The 16,076-nt window shown below is 44.3% G+C and overlaps 1 protein-coding gene across 1 annotated transcript in view; it reads left to right on the forward strand.

The window, feature by feature from the left end:
• Nucleotides 1–16,076, forward strand: part of LOC126243912 (putative inorganic phosphate cotransporter) — a 112,644-nt gene that overhangs the window by 38,515 nt on the left and 58,053 nt on the right. The gene's annotated exons all lie outside the window — the stretch shown is intronic.

Genomic DNA, 16,076 nt, shown 5'->3' on the forward strand with positions numbered 1-16,076 from the left:
GCGTCTTTTCGGTTGTTTATTGACCCTTGACTTCATTTGTACGGATGACAATGCGCTACCGTATCGAATACCGCAGATAGAGCAGCTCATGGAACGAGAGGATAATTGGCGAATAGACTTGTCTGTTCGTTCCACAGACTTACATCCAATCGAATATGTGTGTGATGCGTTGGGAAGATGCACTGCCGCAGGTCTACATGCACCATTGACCATTCTGCATTTGTCAGCCATGCTGGTGGACGAATGGGACCCACTACCACAAGAACTCCTTATCAGACTTGTGGTTAGCATCGGGGCACGTTGCTGAGCATGCGCTGCCATCTGTGGTCATCACACACTCTACTAAGAACTGTATACCGCAGTTTGTAAGGTCCAGGGGACTACCACGAAACGCAGCGACTTCTTTGTTATTATTTTCTTTGAATGAAGGTGTCATTTCTGTTCGTCTCATTGCGTATGTCCTTTAGTTGTCTATTGTAGTATACTGCAGTAGGTCCTTCTACGTTTGGCCCAAGTTTCCTTTGAGTTGTGTCATTTCACAATGGGACGTCACACAAAACTTATCTTCGTCCTTAAGTTTTGCACAGTAGTCTGTTTCGTTCATACTCGAATGTTGGGAGTTGATCTGGGTTTGTCGATAAAATTTTTACGTAATGACATAATTGCCTCTTGCAGTGAGAAATCACACCTTATAGCCCTAGGACTGCATTGATGCTAGCCACTGTATCCACATAGAAACGTGGGAAAACTAACAGGCACAGTGAACTTGCTTTGGCACCTATATGATTAATCTGTTCCACTGTCATACCTACTAAAGCCATTGCTTTAGTATTTTTCGATATCATAATGACTTCTAGCAGCGGCGTCGTTAGTCACAACATCTACTTGTCTTTCTCTCACATTACATTTATGGGACCGTCTCCCCCACCCCGACCCGCCCAAGAAATTGTTTAAATAAGCTAGAGCCGATGCCCAATGGCATTGGAAGACAGTTTGGTGTTCCCAGGACCCATCTCAAAAGGAATATTCTACCTTCATTGTAGCCTCAAAGCCTTTTCCCTGGTTCTAGGCGCTACAGTCCGGAGCCGCGCTGCTGCTACGGTCGCAGGTTCGAATCCTGCCTCGGGCATGGGTGTGTGTGATGTCCTTAGGTTCGTTAGGTTTAAGTAGTTCTAAGTTCTAGGGGACTGATGACCACAGCAGTTGAGTCCCATAGTGCTCAGAGCCATTTGAACCTTTTCCCTGGTTTTTGTGGTGCTGAACACTTTGAGGTTTGAAATCAGGTGATTTCTTTCGTTTACCATCGAACATTTCAGCTACATTTCTCCTTGATTTAGTTGCAACAGAGAATCATATTCACACAACATTTCATTATATTACGTCCAGTAACACAATTTACACACTCTCCATGTGGTGTGGAGTGTTCAATTGTTTATTACTTCCACAGCGAAGTCTAATACTTCTACAGAACGAATTCAGTTGTTCACCTTTTTAAAAAATCGCTAATTTTCACTCAATAATTAGCCAAGTTCGCATTCACAAAAATTTAAAATTTTGTGGCTGAAGCAGAAAAATGTCGGGATTAATAAGTGCCTAACACAGGAATTTCAGATCTATAAGATAACTGATCAAGGCTGTGAGCAGATTATGATGCAGTGGTTTTCTTAAGATTCCTTTGCTGATATTCTGTCTGGGAGCTTATAGTTCGATTAAACTAGAGGAATAACGGAGATGAAGTATTTTGCATTGTGTTGTATTGAACTGGGGAGCTAGAAACGACGGAGAAGCTTCGTCCCCGCCGTAGCCTCAGTGTTACACAACCCCACAACAGCCTACAGCAGTCTACTCACCCCGCCGCCGCCCCACACAGAACCTAGAGTTATTGTGTGGTTCTCCCGCCAGTGGACCTCCGGGGAACGTCTCACACCAGACGAGTGTAACCCCCAATGTTTGGGTGGTAGAGTAATTACGGTGTACTCGTACGTGGAGAAAGTGTTTGCGCAGCAAACGCCCACATAGTGTAACTGAGGCGAAAAAGGCGAACCAGCCCGCATTCGCTGAGGCAGATGGAAAACCGCCTTAAAAACCATCCAGAGACTGGCCGGTACACCGGACCTCGACACCAATCCGTTGGGCGGATACGTGCCGGTGACCGGCACGAATTCCCGACCAGATTTTTTTTTTTTTTCATCTTTCATTCCTTACCCTGAAGGGATGAGGCGGGCACATGGAGAGCCTATTGCTCTTTGGTGCCTTATATTAACTTAAGGTATGCTGTGGTGACACTTCTTATTTGGAGAAAGGGGGTATGGATTTTCTAATATTATCATGAGACTCATCTCGTATGTCATCGCTTTCTGTCGCGTGGGAGGGTAAAAAGATCGTGGTATTTGCCCGAGTGTTGAGGGAAACCTCCCTAAAACCTCATCAAGGATCTGTTGAATTTTCTGCTCCTTGTGTTTAGTTGTTTTATCTTCTTTGGTGTCTGGTTAGTGTGTGGTCGTGTTTTTCGTTCTTGTTTTAAGTGTCGTCTTCCTATTCTGATTCATCCTCCTGAAGGTGTTTTATAATGTCCTCTTGTACGTCGTTGTGGGTGAAGTTTGTTTCTGCATTTGTATCTATTGCCTTTATGCTGGTTTTGAATACTATAGGTGGCTAGGGGTATTTTGTTTTTGGGTAACTCAGGACTGTGTAATTTCTTAGTAAAATGTCTGTTGTGGCTGTTATATTCTGTAATCTGTTGGTGCCAATTTTGGCGGTTAGTACTAGCCATTTTTCCTTAAGAGGTGCACTTGTGCATTTCTGTATACTAATTCATTTCGGGTCCTGAGGTTCATCTGGCCTGCTATCCTTAGTATTTTTCTTTGTGTTGCCATTATCCTCCGAGTCACAGTTTTGTTTGCCATCTATACTGGAGCAGGGTACTCTAGTATGGGGCGAACAAAAGCTGTGTACGTGTAGATAATTGTTTCCTTTTTGGCTCCGTTTGTCCTGCCTCTGAGTAGGCCTGTACGGCTGGTCCCGGCGGAGGTTCGAGTCCTCCCTCGGGCATGGGTGGTGTGTGTTTGGCCTTAGGATAATTTAGATTTACTAGTGTGTAAGCTTAGGGACTGATGACCTTAGCAGTTAAGTCCCACAAGATTTTACACACATTTGAACATCTGAGTAGCCGGAGTAGGTTTAGTCTCGTTTCAGCTTTTGTCGTGATGTCCCTTGCGAGTGCCTCCCATGGCATCTGTTTGTCAAGGGTAATACCAGATATCTTGCAGTATTTTTCGCCTTTATGGTTTGTCCCCATGGTTGTAATCTGCAGCCTTCTGTGTTCTGTTGGCGTGTGCGAGCGCGTTTATGTTTAAAAAGAATAAGTTGTGTCTTGGCAGCGTTTGGTTTGATCTTCCATTGGCTGAGCCAACTTTCTAGTAGGGATAGGTAGTCTAGGGTTTGTCTATTGGTTTTCTGTGTTGTTGGTGCATGGCACTAGTACGCTGTGTCGTCTGCGTACAGCGTCAGACCCTCGTTCCACTTGTTGGGTTGTGGGATGTCTGCCGTGTATAATGTACAAAGCAGAGGAGAGATGATGGCTCCCTGTGCGACTCCCGCTTTTGGCATAAAAGGGTCTGATTCCGCATCGTTGACGACGACCTTGGAAGGGCGGTTTTCGAGGCTGTTCGACAAGAGTGTGTTGATCTTCGCAGGTACACCCATTTTTAGTAGCTTGTAATATAGACCTTTGTGTCACACTTTGTCGAACGCCCTTTCGATGTCTAAAAATATGGCAGCGGTGCAGTCCAGAAGGGTTAGGCCTTCGGTGGCGTCGCTGCATAGCTGCACTGTAGGGTCTATGGTTGCATGATTCTTTCTGAACCTTGACTGGCAGTCAGGTATTAGGTGGTTCTTGTCTGCAGAGGTAATTAATCTGCTTCTCATTATTGTTTGAAAGACTTTCACTAGTTCAGGAAGCAGAGTGATGGGATGATATGGTCTGGAGTCATTGGGTGGTTTCCCTGGTTTGGGAAGCATTACAATTTTCGCTTGTTTCCGTTGGACTGGGACATTGCCTATTTTCAAGGTCGCATTGTACAGAGTCTTGAGACAGTTGATCAATGTCTCTCTGGGGGCTAGGCGTATCTGGTTTCTTTTGATGCCATCTTTTCCCGGCGCGCGGTTTTTTTTCCTTTTAGAATGGCTTCCTCCACTTCCGAGTTCGTAGTTTCTGCTGTGAGCGCTGCTTCGGCTTCTGTCGGTGTAACGAGGTTGTTTGTAGTGTCTCTAGTTCAAGTACTTACTTTTCCGTGTCCAAATTTTATTTTTCCAGTAGTTAGCCACCGCTTCGGCTTTGTCGTTGGCTTGTAGCAGCTCACTGAAACTGCAGGGCTCCGGCAGTAGTCGGCACATGAGCACATGTGCCTCGTCTTGTACCTCTCCGCATCCGCAAAGAACGTCGTCATCGTTAGTCAGCAGTCCCCACTTGCACAGATTAGTTTTGCATCTGGGTTCACCAGCCCTCAGCCTATTTAGTGTTCTCCACACTGTATAAGGAAGTTTGTTTCCAGGTGCCATTTGCTCTTTTGGTATTATATGCAGTGCGGTTTGTTCATTCTCCCATTTACGGACTCCATTATCTTCCTGTGAACCGTGAAGGATCTTGGTTCTTGCAATAAAGCTATTTCTAGACTTAAGTCTCCGAGCCTGAGTGACGTGCCCGTTCAGTGGGCGTCGAGAATCTGTTTCTTTCTTTGTTCTCTCAGCGTCTGCTGCCACCTGCCTTCTGATCTTGGATGGGGCAATTCCAGCAAGTAAGTCTGAGACAGCCTGTAACAATTCGCATTGTCTCATTTACACTTGCATCAACCTGTTTAGCATGTGGAGATGCTTCCCTTACTGGCGCTGCATAGTCTGCTGCAGAAACACACAGAGCAAGTGCTGATGTTCTCAGTACTGATGGTTGAGCTCCACATTCATAGTTTGTCAGCCTGCGGATGATGTTATTCCTGGAGCAGACTTTAGCCTTGGTGTTTTGACAATGCTGCTTGAAGGAAAGCGTTCTGTCAAGTACAACCCCAAGGTATTTAGGTGTTGGACAGTGTGTTTGCTTCTTACCTTGCCATGTAACGTCGGGCTCAACTCCAGCATCTCTACTGTGCAGATGGAAAGCACATACTTGGGTTTTTGTCAGGGTTTGGCTTGAGGTGATTGGCGTCGTAGTATTGAGCCAGTTCTTCAAGCGCTCTAGAGAGATTTCCAGATGTTGCATCAAAATTGGACCCCTGGACCACCACAGTTGTGTCATGAGCATATACGAACAGTCTTGCATCTTGAGGTATAGGTTGGTCATTAGTGTACACATTATAAAGGATGGGAGAAAGTACACTTCCTTGTGGTAAGCCATTCTTCTGCAGTCGCCATCTACTGTTCTTACCATTTAGGGAGACATAAAATCTTCGATTCTGCAGAAGAATACCAATAACCATCGTCAACCTACAGTCCCCTGTGAGGTAATATAATTTGTGCAATGGCGTTTTGTGGTTTACCGTGTCGTATGCAGCAGTAAGATCTATGAAAGCTGCTCCAGTTATTAATTTTTTTTCAAACCCAACTTCTATATGTTGCGTCAGATTAAGTATTTGCCCACAACAAGATCTTCCTGGTCTGAAACCGGCTTGCTTCTTTATGAGAGTGGTCAAGTGTGATCTCTCTTTCGTGTGTTAAGTCGAACTTTGGGACAGTTGGGAAGATTTGAATTTCGTCGAGAACTTCTCTGAATGTGTTTGCATTCTGTGTATCATCTGTTATGATATTCCCATCGTGGTAGAGGGGTGGATCTGATCTGTGGTGGATTCCTGTTGCTTTCCGAAAGGTGTGCCAATGTCTGCTTGTTTGTCTATGATCTAGATTTTTGCTTATTTCTGCCCATTTGTTTGATCTGAACTCTTTCAGCTGCTGCTTGATCAAGTTGTTCAGTCTATTCCATTCTCGTTTATATTCGCAGTCGGCCTTTTGCTTGAAAAGTTTGTAAATACGTATTTTTCCTTTTATTGCGCTTAATATTCTCCGCGGAATTCGGTCCGCGTCGGGTTTTATGATTCTGATTGGAGCGTTGTTTGTCGTCGCGTTCGTGATTGCCTGCATAATGTCGGTGTTGTATTGTTCTAGTTCTTCGATGCTTGTGATTTCTTTGGTTGGCAGTAGGCTTTTCGTAAGTTCCTTTTCGTAGTTTTGAACGTTTAGATTTTTGATGTCAACTATGGATTTTCTATTTTTGTTGCTTTGTGGTGAGTGCATCAGGTGGGTTCGTATTATTAACGGCAGGTGTTCTGACAGCAGTGCTTTAGACTGCACAGCTAACTGGGCGAGCTCATGTGAAGTACACTAGTCCTTCAGTCAGACTGGAACCAACAGCTGATACAGCGATCAGTTTAGACAGTGGCCACATTACGACTTTGCTGGGGAGGTACTGTTGAAGTGTTTGAAATGCCGAAGACGAACTGAGATAGCTCTTAGACAGATTCAGTTTTCTCCACATATTATTGTTCACTAGCTTTTGCTCAGATGAAAAATTTCGGTGTCGCTTACACAGGGTATTACTTGTATAAGTGCAGATATTTCTATTGGTCACTGAGGACAGTGTGCTGAACAACATTATATCAGTATTTCCTTCATTTGCAGGCTAATAGGAGTAGTTTGTTTTTAGGCTGGTTAGTACCTCCAAGTACATGTGGCAACAAGAAGTCATTAGTGCTTATTTTCCCCTGGGCAGCAGGTTAGATGTTCAACTGTGGACATGTAGACGCAAAGCGGTTAGTCTATATTGACAGGAGTAGTCCACTTAGTGCTGCAATTACGACCATGCAGAAAACGTCTGGTCGTAAAGTTTCTGATGTGTTTGTGGGAAGAGCGTTCGACATAGAGAAAAGCAACCAACACCCCGGTGTTCGTACAGATTAAGGTAGCATACATAAAAATACCCGCACTTATACCCGTTACACTATTGACAAAACGAAACCAGAACGACAAATAGGAATGAAAACTAGGAATCACACAGCTGACATCACTTGAAAAACCTGACAGATTCGTAAGAAATCGAAAAATGGTGAGGCAACTGATCAAGATGATATGGGAGAGGAGAAAATAAATATCTCAGTACCAAAGCAAAATATGTTGCTTCCATGAGCTTTCCTGTGCTTATTGGCCCCTAGATGACGACATTGTCCCTCATACGTGTCACGACGTCCTCTTCGAGACGTGCTGTAATAGCTTCTGGTCATAGTCGCCATCGACATCGCAGAGTCCCAGTGCAATATGGCTGAGGCCTCACTACATGGCACTCTCATGGAAGACGATTCAGGTTGGCAGTTGGTGCTGCAATGTGGGGAGACTAACCAGATGCTGTTCATATGTAATGTCAGATTACCATAGTTTTCACCAGTAATACATACTGATAGATATTAGCTGCAGTTTACCTTGAAATAAGTAATCGCTGTTAACTATACAACTTAATTATTCGTTCGTAATAGATTTTCTATCGCTTATTGTCACTATCTTTGATTGTCAGGGACGGAAGAATGGAAGCATGTTTTCGAAACCTATTATTCGCATTTACCTTAGCTGTTAATTTAATTTTCAGAGCAAAAGGGGAACACTCATCCAGAATGCCTGTAACAAGATGCTGCTAATGTAGGTGCAAAAGTACAATTTCGAATGATTTATCACAAGATGACAAATTATCTTGGAACATGTTACCCAGTTACTGAATGAGTAATATACGCTACCAGAACTCCATGATGAGCGATCTTGATTAGTCTAGAATTGTTTATTGTTGTCTGAAGTGCAGACTTCATTGAATTAACGTAGAATGTTACACAACATTTCATGACACTGGGAATCTCGTGCCTAACTTAAAAGGTACGAAAAGGTCGTAACACGGACCAAGTCTTGTTTTTGGGTCAAACTCCCGGAGTTACATACTAGTAGTTTCTCTTTTGACATACGATGGTAAAAGCTATTCAGAGGACTACTGGCAACAGCGATTTAGTATCTTGTGAGTGTAGTCATAATCGGATACTGTGGTAATTCTGCGACTTTGCAGAATTTAATTTACTAACCTATAGGAACGGATTGGTGTAGTAGTAATTTGTCCATGGCATTTCCTGAATCGTAGTTCAAATATGATTTCCCTTTACAGTGCGACGAGCTATGGGAGTTTCAAAGAAGTTAACGAAGTAGGGTTGAGTTTGGTACACAAAGATGGATGCCTCCGTTTGCTTATAACCATTAATGATATGATACCACTTTCTTCGGCTGCTTTGGGCTTGATGTGAGTGTCTCCTGTGACGTCATGAGAATTATTCTGACATTCACTGTGAGAGAGTTACTTGAGCCATAATCAGAACGCAGAACGATTTATGATCGTGCTTTTAGGGACGTAGGAGGCCAGACTAGCACCGTGGCCGGTGGGTGCGGCAAGATGACAAACAAATTGTAGCTGTAGTGCCGATCTGAGGAAATGCGTAAATCTTAAAATATGTCAGCTACTGCTGAGAACTCACTGAATCGACGAATCGGTTGTTGTTCCTCGTCGATGACAGAAGTGAGGTCCCAGGGGCCAGATGGACACAGGAAATGGTGTTTAAGTTCGGCCATAGGTATTGGCCAAGTTCATTTCGGGCACAGGGATACTTTGTGTGGGTGCTGAGTTTTATCACCAGTACCCGACACATTATAGTGCACGTAGACAGAGGAAGATGGTGTTATTAATCGAAGGCAGCCTTGAGGAAATAATTAGTATTTCGAATTAATGTCTGATGTGAGGTACGTGGAACTGAGAATAAATCATATTATTTGGTCACCGCTGCGTTCTTATTCTGCTGAAATTGCTGATGGCGTTGTAGCATGTTAGTTAGGGGTTAACCGATGTAGGTTTCTGTTTCAGTGGTATGAATTTCTAAGTTCACTAAAGACAATCAAATTGCAATAGAGCTGTTAGTAATACATCTCTCTAAAGGCAAGATGAGGCTGGTGAACCTTAACTACACAGTTCGTTATTGCGAAAATTTTACGATTTGGTCTGTGTAAATCGATAACTTATCACATAATGGCACAATTGTGTCGCGTAGAAAAGCCACATGCCGTATCGCACTTAACCTGCGTTGACATTTCCATTTGTCCTCTACCATACCATCCAAATAAGTACTTTATCGTATTCCAGTTTCCTAACGACATTTCATGTTTGGTCATGGTATTGTCAATTGGAACATCGCTGTTCTCCATGAGTATATCTCGTTATGTTTCCGCGCTTTCAGTAAAAAAGAACTGGTGAGCAGTAATACTTGCAGATAAGTAAATGTGCGCAAGAGCTACACTATGTGATCAAAAGTATCCAGACGCACCCAAAAACATACGATTTCATATTAGGTGCATTGTGCTGCCATCTACTGTCATGTAGTCCGTATCAACGACCTCAACAGTCATTAGACATCATGAGACAACAGAATGGCGCACTCCTCAGAACTCACGGACTTCGAACGTGGTCAGGTGACTGGGTGTCACTTGTGTCATACATCTGCACACGAGATTTACACACTCCTAAACATCGATAGATCCACTGTTTCTGATGTGATAGTGAAGTGGAAACGTGAAGGGACATGTGCAGCACAAAAGAGTACAGGCCGACCTCGTCTGTTGACTGGCAGAGACCGCCGACAGTTGAAGATGGTCGTAATGTGTAATAGACAAACATTTATTCACACTATCACAGAGTAATTCTAAACTGCATCATGATCCACTGTAAGTACCATGACAGTTAGGCGGGAAGTGATAAAACTTGGATTTCATGGTCGAGCGACTACTCATAAACCACCCATCATGCTGTTACATGCCAAACGACACATCGCTTGGTGTAAGGAGCGTAAACACTGCACGATTGAACAGTGGAAAAACGTTGTATGGAGTGACGAATCTCGGTACACAACGTGGCGATCCGATGGCAGGGTGTGGGTTCGACGAATGCCCGGTGAACGTCATCTGCCAGTGTGTGTAGCGCCAGCAATAAAATTCGGAGGCGGTGGTGTTACGGTGTGGTCGTGTTTTTCATGGAGGGGGCATGCACCCCTTGTTGTTTAACGTGGCACTATCACAGCACAGGCCTACATTGATGGTTTAAGCACCTTCTTGCTTCCCACTGTCGAAGAGCAATTCGGCGATGGTGATTGCGTCTTTCAACACGATCGAGCACCTGTTCATAATGCACGGCCTGTGGCGGAGTGATTACACGACAATAACATCCCTGTAAAGGAATGGCCTGCACAGTCCTGACCTGAATGCTATAGAACACCTTTGGAAGTTTTTGAAACGCCGACTTCGTGCTAGGATTCCCCGGCCGACGTCGATATCTTCCTCAGTGCAGCACTCTGTGAAGAATGGGCTGCCATTCCCAAAGAAGCCTTCCAACACCTGATTGAACGTATGCCTGCGAGAGTGGAAACTGTCATCAAGGCTAAAGATGCCACCATACCGAATTCCCGCATTACCGATGGAGGGCTCCACTAACTTGTAAGTCATCTTCAGCCAGGTGTCCGGATACTTTTGATCACATAGTGTATCTTGAAGACGTTACTAAACATATCAACTATTCTGCGAGCTTTATGACGGTTTGGGGCATGTTGAATGCTTCAGTGGTTGAGATCATGGGTGTACTCCATGCAAATTGGGTAAACATTCTCCAAATTTTGTGGTCGTTTTGTCTCTAGCTAATTTCTTCGTTGAAACACTAAAAAAACTACGAACTGGCAGATCACCACACCACTCCCCAAACCATTACGCTCTAACATTCTGCGTTTGTTCCAAGTCGTGTCTCCCTACTACTTTCGCGCAACGACGCTCTGAGCGTGTTTTTTAGGGAATTGACTAGTTTGAACCTGGGACCTGTTGCTGGTAAGGAGACGCCAGACCACACATGACATGTAGAGTTCAGAAGAGTTCAGTGAGACTAGCGATGATATAATCAAATACTTAATGATTTCAGCGTCAGCTCCACTGCACTCTCTGTAAAAGAATCATAATACTAACTAAATTTAGTGGAAGGGTTTCAAGGTTTTCCTATTATTAGTTAGCTGGTAAAATAACGTCGAAAAAGCAGTTAAGTTTACCATTGGAAATTTTATTCTACTCACAAAACATTGTTTATAAATTGCACTATTGATAAAAGGAAATATTTTAATACATGATGATAAAAACCAACTGCGTTCAACAAAAATGTGAACGAATATTCCCTGAATGGATTTCCAAGTTCTACAATGAATCGAAGGATGACCTATGCCATATTACATCTATAATCTAGATTTAAGTTAAGTTTCATAAAAGAGAAAACTATCAAAATGGTCTACAGTGACCCTCAATTATCTTTAATTACTTATCTAACTTGTCGTAAATTACAGTGGCTGATGTGGCTTCTCAAGAATTATATAACAGAAAAATCATCGCGTTTCAGATTTTTACTTCAAGTAGCAAATGTGAACACCATGAGCTTTAATTGACGATCGACACTAGTCTTACGCAAAGCGGGGGGTGTAACAGATGAGACTTCTGCAGTTCTGAGTGAAGCCGTATGCGCTCAAAAATGCGGCATCGCGTGCGTTCATTACCTTGTCGTTGGTTAGGCAGCTTCAGGGCGGCGCAGCTCCTCACATCTCGCCGTCTCGGAGGTAACTCTCTCCTAACTTCTCCTTACTACAATTTACCGATGTTGGTTTAAAAAAAGCTATCTGGCTGTGTTTTCAACTGACCAATCAGGGTTTCAAGGTTAACCTTAAGCTCCGCCTACAAATTTCTGTCTATCCAATGAGAAACGTTATACTTTTCGTGGTGGGGCAATGTTTTTAACGTTTGCAACGTAACAGAGAAGCGAAAAAGTCTCACGCTAAAACTTGCAGCTGGTGTGGCCCTTTTAGTGTTATCGTAAGATCTATAATGTTCTTCTGGAGGGCTCTATCTTTTAACATGGGCTGGGGGGGGGGGGGGGGTGGTTTTGGCGGTCAGCTGGCGACGTGGGTGTCCGTCCCTTATCGTAGGGCCTCCTAGCCTACACGATGCTGCTCTCGGCTTCTGTTCTCGTTTCTCCCCTCCGAACTGCGTCTGTTTCACGGTGGGAAGGTATGACATGCATTTAGGCGTTCTTGTGTTAGTCTGCGGTATTCCATTTGCTTACTCGTTGATCGTATTACTTTGGTTAATTTAATGTCAGGATTTATTTGGAGCTATGTGACATACTGCCGGATTTGCTATCATGTCAGGGTTTTCATGGAAGGTGTTGGATTTGCCTGACACCTTACAACGCGACAAGGAAACAGAAGCCAGAGGATGTTCTCAATGATCAAAAGAGTCGATAGTTAATTTTTTGGCATTAATCTGCATACCGCAGATTTTTCACTCTCAGTTTCCTGCAGTTAAACAGTCAAGCCTCACTCTTTCAGGGATGGAACTACGAGTGAGCAACTGTGCGACACTGCTAAGGGCTGAGCACAGCTGGACCGTTATGTCGTCGGAGTGGCGTTACCACGTGTGCTAGATGTCTCTGAAAATGCATGGAGACAACTGGGCTGTTTCATTACCGCTGACTGAAAAGTCTGCTTGCGGAATCCGGCGCCCGCCGGGAACTGAAGGGGATTTGAGACTTATCTACCGCCGTGCTCGAGTGAACAAATTTCCGGAAGGTTCCGACATTTTAATTGGAACTACATTTTGGTAGGTTGTAGGAGGTGGCGGCTCCGCAGTTGCTGCAGAAGGTGTCGCTGGCAGAGATTCCTCTGAGTGTGTCCGTCGGAAATAAAGGGTGGTTGCAATTTAACTTTAGCTACTTGAGTGGAGCCCATAAAAAATTAGTGATTGTAGGAAATACTTGTAAGGACGCGCGGGAGAGAAATAACGAATAATCCTTTGAAAGAAACACATTTTTTTTGAATTTCCACATAAGAGAATAACATTTGTTAAGTGCGTACAATGTTTAAGCTCCAGTTTACAAACGGTGCACAATGTGACGACCGTGTGCATCCACGATAGTCTCGAACCGTGTTAGGGACTACTCTTTTGCTGCCATGGCTATCTTCCTCGCTATGTTCATGTTCCACCTCCAGCGCGTGTTATTGTCCCTTTGATAAACCATGTACTTCAGGAAACCAAACAGCCTGATATAACACGATTTCAAATCTAGTGATCTTGATGGCTACAAAGTCGGAACAGTCGATTCATGATCCACGTTGCTGTTGTTTTGATGACGTAGCTTTACGAGTGAAGCCCTGTTCACCTGTCCAGACCTATGTGGACTGTCTGCAACTGGTATGCACACTGTTGCTTGTATTTCAACCCTACGTCGCCGTAGCAGTACCGGCTCGTAACGACAAATCATGATGTTGACACTGTTCATAGCACAGAACCTGCAGCACACAGTCTGAACACCATTCTGATAAAGCTGGGTAGCCGTACAGTAAATAGTTTCCCGTCAAGTAGCGAAAGTTTAATTATAACCACCCTGTATGGCCGTTCTGAGCGAAAGAGCAGTATACTCATTATGTAAAAATCAGTGTGTTTGGCTTTCCGACGTCGTTACGGTCGCAGGTTTGAATCCCGCCTCGTGCATTGATGTGTGTGATGTCCTTACGTTAGTTAGGTTTAAGTAGTTCTAAGTTCTAGGGGACTGATGACCTCAGATGCTAAGTACCATAGTGCTCAAAGCCATTTGAACCATTTGAGCTTTTCGATTTTCTCATGTAATAAAACCTGATGAGGGCCGATCTTCGGATGTCAGTAAGTTGCTTCTAGAAGGTGTTGTTGGTGAAACTCTATCACCCACATCTTGATTCGATGAAGTTGTGGTGTTGTTGTCTCCTGAAACCTGGTCGCCCGGTGGGATTTAAATTGGGGAAGCTGCGTGTGGGGTCTAAGGCTCTTCGTCTCTAACGCACGAGGGCTTCATTCTACAGTGCTGTAGCTTAACTGTCTTGGAGTATTAAAAAGTATGCGAGCCGCGGTGTAATACTCGATATAGTCCAGCGTAAGATAGAACAGCATCAATATGTAAGTAAATGTGCAACAGCTCTTGGGGTCCTTGTGTAAAACTCTTAAGTTCATAGCGTGACGGGCTGGTGCTGCTGGAATGAGTCACTGCATTGAGTACCACAGTGTTTATGTGAACTCTTGCAGGATGCGGGCGGAGGGTATCGTCGCTTCTTGGTTCTTTATAAGGCCGGCCGGAACACGAATTTGTTGTTCATACATCGAATGACTCGGGACCAGGTTAATATCTGTCTCTACAGCCGTTCTTAAAGCCAGTAATACGACAGGCATTGTGTCTGTCCTGGTAATTTCTTGACTCATGAGCGCTGCTTAGAGTGTTCGATGCAGTCGTTGCACGATCCTTTTACTCGCTGGATTGTAGTTAGTACTTTCTAGTTAGGACATGCCGCATAATTTTATGAGCTCAGTGGTTAGCGAGCAGTCAAATTGTTTACTGTGATCCGTAGTCAGTGTGGCCGGAATTCCTAATCTTCCGATACACATGCGGACGAATTCGTTACCATCCAGGGGGCTCACATCTCTTTCTTGTATTCGTGTGTGACCGTTACTTCCATCCTGGGATTCATCCCCAACTCCCTTTCCCGTGTCCTCCCTCCATGCCCTCGCTCCTTCCCTTCCTGACAACAGCTGCCATGCCAGGCAACCCTTTTTGTGGTTGAGTGGTACCCACAGGGAGAACCCATGACTGGAGTGGATGGTACAGGTTGGTCACTTTGCGTATTAGACATATTTCGGGATCCTTGCTAACGCTGTACCGTTTTGTTCGAGTTCCTTTTTGTTTTTCTTTTTCACTTCTTCTTTTCGACGCTTTTGGTTCCAATTTAACGTTTGATCTCCTCTTCTAAATTGTGTCCGTGTAGCGTGAGCCAACTGGGGAAGAACATCTTACTTTGCGCCTTCTCCATTTTTTCCTCGCCACAGTCGTCTTTTAACGCTATATAGACAGTATAGTACGCAGTCCATGTGGTGTTGTCGCTATGTACCCTTTCGGTTGACCCCACGGACAACTCAGGGATTACACTTCTGATACCTGCGCTGCTATCTCCTCATGTATGTCTAGGAGTGGATGCTTGTCATTCTGGGGCACTGGAACTCCTGACAACAGCTGCCATGCCAGGTAACCATTTTTGTGGTTGAGTGGTACCCACACGGAGAACCCATGACTGGAGTGGATGGTGCAGGTTGGTCACTTTGCGTATTAGACATATCTCGGGATCCTTGCTAACGCTGTACCGTTTTGTTCGAGTTCCTTTTTGTTTTTCTTTTTCACTTCTTCTTTTCGACGCTTTTGGTTCCAATTTAACGTTTGATCTCCTCTTCTAAATTTTGTTTGTGTAGCGTGAGCCAGCTGGGCAAGAACATCTTACTTTGCACCTTCCCCATTTTTTCCTCGCCACAGTCGTCTTATAACGCTATATAGCCAGTATAGTACGCAGTCCATGTGGTGTTGTCGCTATGTACCCTTTCGGTTGACCCCACGGACAACGCTGGGAATACACTTCTGATACCTGAGCTGCTATCTCCTCATGTATGTCTAGGAGTGGATGCTTGTCATTCTGGGGCAATGGAACTCCTGACAACAGCTGCCATGCCAGGCAACCCTTTTTGTGGATGAGTGGTACCCACAGGGAGAACCCATGACTAGAGTGGATGGTACAGGTTGGTCACTTTGCGTATTAGACATATTTCGGGATCCTTGCTAACGCTGTACCGTTTTGTTCGAGTTCCTTTTTGTTTTTCTTTTTCACTTCTTCTTTTCGACGCTTTTGGTTCCAATTTAACGTTTGATCTCCTCTTCTAAATTTTGTCTGTGTAGCGTGAGCCAGCTGGGCAAGAACATCTTACTTTGCACCTTCTCCATTTTTTCCTCGCCACAGTCGTCTTTTAACGCTATATAGCCAGTATAGTACGCAGTCCATGTGGTGTTGTCGCTATGTACCCTTTCGGTTGACCCCACGGACAACGCTGGGAATACACTTCTGATACCTGAGCTGCTATCTCCTCATGTA

Source organism: Schistocerca nitens, chromosome 1 (assembly GCF_023898315.1).
Source record: "Schistocerca nitens isolate TAMUIC-IGC-003100 chromosome 1, iqSchNite1.1, whole genome shotgun sequence".
Classification (NCBI taxonomy): Eukaryota; Metazoa; Arthropoda; class Insecta; order Orthoptera; family Acrididae; genus Schistocerca; species Schistocerca nitens.